This window comes from Numida meleagris, chromosome 4, assembly GCF_002078875.1.
Source record: "Numida meleagris isolate 19003 breed g44 Domestic line chromosome 4, NumMel1.0, whole genome shotgun sequence".
NCBI classification, from domain to species: Eukaryota; Metazoa; Chordata; class Aves; order Galliformes; family Numididae; genus Numida; species Numida meleagris.
Window position 1 is genome coordinate 47,032,419 of NC_034412.1, and position 8,469 is coordinate 47,040,887.

The following is an 8,469-nucleotide window of genomic DNA, read 5'->3' on the forward strand; positions in this document are numbered from 1 at the left end:
AAAGGACAGAAAAGGAGAGAGACGTTTTCTCCTGCTGCCTGAAGAATATGAAATTCATAGTAAATGACAACAGTTCCTGAAGACTCTTTGCTGTGTCCTTCCTTAGGACAGGAATCAGATGAAACAAGTTGTTATTGTCCTTTTATTGTCTTGTTGCCCATGTGGGAGATGTATGTAGATCACTCAGAATGTAATGCCTCCTATTTATTTCCATGGAAACTACAACAAAGAGCATACTACTATTTGACAGAACAAATTCTCAGCTAAAAAACACTTTTTCAACATAATCAACATTATTAATGCATTTTCACCAGCAATGAATAAGAGCCTTTAAGTCATGTTCAAAAAAAAAAAAAAAACTCTAGACCAGCAGAGGTGATGCACCATCACCACTCCTGAATCACACCTCTCACTGTGCTCACATCCACTGTCTGGACTCCACAGATGTTCAGCAAGTATCAATGAACATCACCAGGTGCAATTTTCTTCCTCACATTGAGAAATTCAGCTTTGCTATGTACGCTCTTCGTTGAGAGACCCCATTTTGTCAGGCTGTCTCTCAGCAACAAAATTCAGCAGGGTATTGGTGGGAAGGTTCAATCTCTACTGCCACATCACCAACACCCACCTCTGACATCATGTTCTAAAATAGGAGGCATTTCTTCAGGAGTAGCCCCCACAGAAACCAGAGATCCATAAAACATGCTCCTTGATTATATCCTTCAGAACAGGTGAGGTAGACAATATCCAGCCCCAGCTATAGTAGTTGGTATCTGTGCCAGTAGTAGCTAGCCACCTCTGATCTTAAAATTCGGTTGGACTGACTGCATTCTACAACCACCCAAATGGAAGAAATACTTCTGGAACTTTGTAGTAAGTAATAATTTGAATTAAAATGCCAGTCACCGGTCGTTGTAACAGAAGAAGGTACTTAAAGCCAATAATATCAGAACAGACCATGTATGAATAGGAAAAAAAAAGCATGTGTTTTGTAGAAAGGTGACCAGTAGATAATACTGTTATGTTCAAATGCCCATATTTGTAATATTACCCTAGTAAAACATTTTAATGGACAAATTCCACTGGGGAAGGAAAGGTGCTGAGATGAAAACTAAGTTTAATATGGAGTTATCTTTTTGAGGAATTGTTTTCTGAAAACAATCTCTCTCCAATTACTACCGTATATAGGCAATTTCAGGTACTATATTCAACTGAAAAGAACAAGTTGTCTCCCACCTGTAACTTCTATTGTCAACAACGTTACCTAATCTTAACATTTATGTTCCTACCAATATAGAAAGGTCAATAGTTTAAAATGCTTTCAACTACAAGTAGTAGTTGAAAGTACAAGTATGTGAATTATACATTTTTAATGAGCTATATTATAGGTACGAAGCATGTTTATATCCGTACCGAAATCCATTACTGTGTTTTCCATTCACAGTATGTGGCTATCCCAGACAACCAGAGTGGACAAAAGCAGAGTTTGTCAGTATAAACCCTGTAGATTCAACACACTATTTTTTTTTTTTAAATGAAAATAATTTCCTTTTATGGGCAACCTGTGCGTTTCTAATATTATTACCAGTGCACAGAACACACATTTGAGTTTCTGTTGAAAAGGAAGAGATGTAAAGTATTCTTAATCACAGACATTGTTCAGATATACACCTTGAAGATTCATCTTCCTAAGGATATTCACAATGTGAAAAAATTTATGACTTCTATTTGCAGAAAAACATCTTTTGGGCTAGACTCTTAATGCAAAAGTAAGTAAAATCATAGCTGCTGCTTTCCTTTCTTCACTTTATTTTTCAACCTACCATGTTAGCTGACCGTAGAAAGAGTTAAACACTTAAGATTTCGTAATGCTTTGTGCCTGTGATCAGCTACCACCACAAAATACATTCTAGATGTCTTTTTGATTGCAGATGTGTTGTCTGTTGTCTTCTGATGGGTTCAAACGACTTAAGTTGCATTAACAACTGTAACTAGAAGGTTGTCTTCATTTTTCATGGCCCAAAAATAGAGATTAGAGTAGGAACTCTCTTGAGAATGTGATTCACAGGAATACGTCAAAGACCTGTTTGAGAATAGCTGGACTTACTGGCAAAACACTTACAAGAACACTCCAGTATGTTCCTGTTTTTTTAATTTATTTATTTATTTTTTTGAAGTCTGTCATCCCTAGAGGTCACGCTTCATTTAGGTCCCTTGATCATTTCTTTTTGGATGAAAAAGAACCTCAAGGGTGCACTGAATGTTCTCTACCTAGCAATGACATTTGTTCAGAAGTCCCCTGTTGCAACTGCTCTGAAATAAATGTGCAAGGAAATCTGTGTGGAGGAGCTCACATCTCTATTTCATTCTGTAGACCAACCCCCACTGGGCTGAACAGACTGTTTTACACAGCCAGAAGACTGAGTCCCTACTAGGTATTTGTATTTATTAAAAAAAAAAAAAAGTCTGCAGTACCACAATACCCCAATGTTTAGATTTTTGTGTTCTGGAAGGGCTTTTTTTTGTCTGCCCTCTGGATATGAGGATACTGTAAACAAGAAGCACAGATTTGAGATGTGCTACTATGAATACTTAAAGCACATAGCTCCCCAGAAATAAGAGTTGTTCTTATATTTGCTCAGAATTTGAAACTCCTTCCCTCCAAAGGATATCTGCTCATACATACACAGGTATTTTGCAGACAAGCCAGATTTTGCTAAGTATTGATTTGAATCCAAAGCATTCTACTTATAATTTTGTGTGGACAATCATTTTTACATAGGAAAAGTAAAGAATGAAACCAGTATCAGTCTGATTATTACATACAAGAAAATTTGGCTTCCTGATATTCAGATTATGCCCTCCATTCCAATAGATTAAAAGAGCATAAGCAATATTAAATTGTTTTACTTAACACTATGCTGAAAATAAACACTCTTCTGGTTCACAGAAAATAGTAATTTCTCACACTGTAAGTTTTTTTATTGGCTAGTTCTTGATTTGTTTATTTTTAATTATCCATGCTATGATGGGTCAATGGTTGGACTAGATGATCTTAGAGGTCTCTTCTACCAATGATTATGTGACTTGAGATCATGAATTACTACTCTGCAAAACAAGACAGATCTCCATGATTTTCCTCATAATAAATAAATATCCAGAAGTATGTGTACTATTGCTTAAAAATATGTCACAGTTTTATGATTTTTGGTTATTGGTACTCCACATCATAACATCATGTAGTGAATGTACCTGGTTCTCAGAAGAGAAGGACTACTACATTCCCCAGGGGACTTTACTCCTCTGTTACCATTTCCGGCCAGAGGGAAAAGATAAAAACTTGCAGATCACGAGACCTCATCCCTTTTTCCGCCCATCTCTCATCCTGACAGCACCTCACTCCCTAGCCATCTGACCATCAGTAGTAGAGTAAGGCCTACCTTGATTTTGGACATTCTCTCTCACTGTATTGGATTTATCAGCTTAAATTGTAATTATACTGTATTATAGTGTGCTGTTTTGCATTCCGATATCTTATTTAGTAAATTAGTTTGTTTCTCCTCCAGATTGTTGCTGCTGTTTTTGCTCTCAGGCCTATCTCCCTACTCTTTTTCCCTTTCCCAGGGCATGGGTCTGTGGGTCCCCCGTCCCATTTGTCATGGAACCGGGCCGAACGCCCGTAAACCGTTGACAAAATATTATATGAACATCAGAAAAAACTGCTTTCCATGGATGATGACAGTTGGGAGAACTAATTTACTATATGTAGCTCTCTGATCATCTTCTTTAGGCTGTTCTTATCAGTGGGCCTTTTCACCTTCAAAAATGCACTAATAGAACCACTTAGATAGTGACTCCTTAGTAGTCCAACCAAGTAAGTTGAGAAAGAAAGCTTCTTATTCACACTGTTTTTCCACTGAACAAATGACAATCAGCCTTTTATTTTCTCTCTCGATTTATAGAAACGTTCAGCTTCAAGTGAAGTGTATCAAATTGGATACATAGAAAACAAATAAAATCAAGACTTCAAAAGCTTCAGAGAAGGAATTAGCTTATTTAATGCAGAAGCCTAAAGTATTCAAAACCAGTTAGAGTTCCCTCTATTGTGTTAGAGAATACCCACACCTCAGAGTGGAACAATCCAAATTGCTCTATGATAAATTAGGCTGGAATAAATGGCTCTGGATACTTTATTTTTTCTCTCTTCATTTAAAGATTTCAACGTATTCTGAAACAGAAACCAGGCAAACAGCTATGTCAAGGATTAAAGGGTCACATACATTTTCCTTCTGGATCAATAAACATTTAAATATTTTTTAAGAAGCTGAAACCCCCCCCCATACAAAGACTATAACATCAGAGTGTAACATTCAGAATCTATGCAGTGATTACAGAAGAATGAACTTCAGTGAACTACATCCTAAGTAGGAAAGAGATCTGAACAATTTGAAGGTTAATTTTCTACAAACAGACAATAATAAACTAAGAAGTGAATTGAAATGATGCTATTTACTCCAACAGTAACAAAAATAAAGACTTTTGTTACAGAACAAAAACATTTTCATAACTTTTTGCTACATCAACTGCCATTATTCATCTTTAAATAGCTTCCTTTAAAATCCAACTTATTGTGAAGCACTAAATTAATTCAATAAAAGCACACAGACACCCAGGTATCCATATCATTAGAAATAAACCTTAAAGTAAGATACTCTCAGATGATTAACTAGGTAGTTGCGCTGCTCACAGAGAAGCAAAATTGCTTGTGAAGGATTCCTAAAAGTATCAGGCAAAGTATTCACAGTAGGATTATAGTCACATACTGAAAGACAAGTCAAACTCACCCAACTGTTAAAGCAGCCCTCTAGCCATATAGCGCTTCTTAGAAAGCAGCCCAGGCCCCAGCAATACTCTCCCTTCTGCAGCTGGCCCTTATCTGAGCCCAGAGAGGCTCCACCCTGGGTCCACCCCTTCTGGTCAACTAGGGAGCACAGGTGCAAACAATTTGCCTGTGCCCCCTGGGCCAGCCGCACCCCTTCACCAGGTGCTCAATCACCACTTCAAGCCTGGACCTAGCAGTTCCTCTACAGCAGTATACCACAATCTTATTTCCATACTACTGTGACTATGTCACAGAATCATTGAATGATGAAATAATAAAATCATAGAATAATAGAATGGCTTCTGTTGGAAGGAACTTAAAGATCACTTAGCTCCAACTCCCTGCCATGGGCTGGTTACCACTCACTAGACCAGGTTGCCAAGGGCCCTATCCAACCTGGCCTTGAATGCCTCCAGGGATGTGGCATCTACTACTACTCTGTGGACAAACTTCCCATGCCTCACCATCCTCTGAGCAGAGAGTTTGCTCTTAATATCTAATCTAAATATCCCCTTTTAGTTTAAAACTGTTCCTCCTTGTCATACCACTATCAGACTACATAAAATGTCAGTCTCCATCTCTTTTAGAAGCCTTCTTTTTAAGTAGCAAAAGGCCTCAGCAAGGTCTGCCTGGAGTTTTCTCCAGGCTAAACAAAGACAGCTCCTGCAGCCCTTCTTTGTAGCAGAAGTACTCCAGCTCTATGTCCTTCCTGAGCTGGAGACCCCAAGCCTAGACACAGTACTCCAGATAGGGCCTCACAAGAGCAGAACAGAGAGGGACAGTCATCTTCCTATCCCTGGTGGTCACCACACTTTTGCTGCAGCCCAGGATATCATTGACCTTCCATGCTGCTAGTGCACACACATATATATATATATTTTAAAAGCTAGTGTTAAGCAAAAGTCCTTGCTAATGTTTTTCTGTTCAAATGTATGAAACAAACTGACAATTCATTGTGGGTACTTAATTTGAAAATTTTCATACTCACAACAGTGACTTTGTATGCAGCTCGCTCTTTGTGCAAAGTCTTTCATTAGACTTCAGGGTACTGATCCAAAAAGGACAGTAGGGTTTGCCTACAAGAATAAGGAAGCTTCTTTTAGGAACAACGTTCTGTATACAAAATGCCAGTCAAACTTTTGTCTTTGTTTCTCCCTGTGTAGTTCATCTCTTTGTCTGTCTTGTAAAGAACATGTGACATAGAGCACAGATAAGAGCGATATAACAAAGACTGATTTCAAACCTACAGATGCAATGTCAAGAGTTTGGAAAAAGCAAAGATAAAACATATTAAGTACTGTGACTGTCTCTCTGATTGATAGGATGTATATGCACTTCTGTTGGAAGACATTCCACAGCTTTGGGATTCTGTTGTTTCTATATGATCAGTTTTGACCCTCTAAATATAACTGGGCAGGAATGTGCTTCCATGTTGAAGTGCTTTGTTAGCATTCAAGCTTGTATAATTTATACTCAAAAAAGGCTAAGGTTATTTATCTCAGTTTTTAAGACATTATTCATCAATGAGTTTTTAGCTTGTCTTTCTATTAGCAACAGATTAAATAACTTAGTCTCATAGATATAAGCTAGGTACAATGTTTGGTTTTCTTTCAGTTGCTGAGGCTTAAAGGAGAAAAGAGCTGTAGCTGTGTAGTGTACTGGTGGAATGTCACTGAAGTTCCTGTATTATATGATTTATAATGTTACAGAAAATTGCTTCTGCTTTACAAAGACTCATCAGAAAATAATATAAATTATTTCAACTAAAATAACAAGTACCTATGGTGTGGGTCTTTTTTCATGAGTAAAAATGGTATTCCTACCATGTATAGCACACAGCACTGGATCAGAAAACAATCAGATTATCTCAGAACTATCACCATTTATCTGGAAGCCATTGATTTAAGAAAAATAGGTAACATGAAGCAATAATCAGACTACATGACTGTGATTTTGCGCTAGATACATCTTTGAATTACAGATCTTTCCATATCACTTAACAAAAATCCTTTGAATGTGTAAGAATTACCTAGCTCACTCATTCCTTTCAGAGTGGTGAGCCCCGAGGCTCAGATCCTAAGTGCACTTGTACACAGAATACTTTTGTATGCTTTGAAACCCCTGAAACTATGAGTTAATGAAAGTATTGACTGATTCTTAACTAGAGCATCCTAAACATGATGCTATGACAATAACACTGTGTTCTTCCAGAGGGAGAAATCTAGAATTGGACAGCATTAGGCAATTATTTATTTATTAACAGGAGAGGTGTTAAAATTAGCGCTGACAAAATGAGTTTAACTGTCTAAATGAGAACAGAATTCATGAAAATACCACACAAAAGATCTGTTCTCCTGGATTGAAGGCTGAGATGCAGGGGGCAAGAATAAGTCAAATGGAATGATATGAAATAGCCCTAAACTGCTTGTCTCTGTGTTGTTATGGCATTCTTAAGCATTTATATATGCTAATTCACATTTTCTTTCTGACTTCAGCCACTCATACTTTACCGCTGCATTTGTCTAACTTTGTTCGTATTACTTTCAATACTTAATGTGGAATTTCCTTTTATGAAAGATGTCACTTAGCTATCATTTGAAGACGCCTAACCTGTAGAGCTTAAACAATGTCTGATGCCACCCTGCTGGCCTGGAAGAATTAGATGTGTCAAAAGAATTGTTTCGTTTCCATTCTCAGGAACCCTTTAGTCTTTCTGAAACGGTTGCCAAGAATCCAAATAATGATGGAGAATTTTATGACATTAGTCTACTTGGAATTTTACACTCTTTTTCAGTTTATTACTTAGCAAGTGATAAGACTCCCATTGCACAACAAGATATTAACAATAAAACTCTCTTTTAACATTCAATTTTAATTAAATGATAACCTGTTTAACTGAGTGCAGATCTTTTTTCATGAATAGGTGCTATTTATTTTTCAGCACATTCTTTTCCACCCTTTCTTATTTTAAACCACAGAAGCTAAAAAATATTTAAAAAAAAAACTACCCTCCCTCCACCATGTGTCACTCCTCACGTTGAATACTTTTCAAGTGCATTATCCAATTGTATTTCTGTGAATTTTGATCCTATACAGTATTGTGTCTTTTGGACTATGTGTTACTGTATAATGTTATGGTATCTTTCATTTCAACTAAATATGTAATCAAAATAAGCAGTGCTCATATTGTAACCTTTTAACAGAACTCATCTTCTGAATTCTCTCTAGAAACAAGAACAGAAAATTCCTTTTCTAAAAGATCCACTTTGAATAGCAGTAAGAAAGAAATGACAACAGAAATGAAGTCTTTATGGGAGATTGCTGAGTGAGCCTTTTGCCTGTATCACATAGCACCAATTCCAAAAACAAAACAGCAGCAGATTTTGTAGATGTGGCCTTAGATAATTGCATTCACTGTTCAAAAAGAAATCAACCTGAAATGACATAAATCCAGGAACTTCAACAACTTAGATAAAAATAAGTAAAGTATTTTCAGCTCACTACTGAATTGCTGGGCAACAAGACAAAAAAAATAAAGAACAATCAGTAGATTTGCCTTAAATTTTTTTTTTTTAATTAGATGCATT

At 36.8% G+C, this 8,469-nt stretch overlaps 1 long non-coding RNA gene across 1 annotated transcript in view; it reads right to left on the reverse strand.

The window, feature by feature from the left end:
- LOC110398415 overlaps window positions 1-4,932 on the reverse strand; it is a 6,341-nt gene extending 1,409 nt beyond the window's left edge. Inside the window, exon 1 of the long non-coding RNA XR_002438371.1 lies at window positions 4,845-4,932. This is a non-coding gene — a long non-coding RNA (uncharacterized LOC110398415). The remainder of the gene's footprint in view (window positions 1-4,844) is intronic.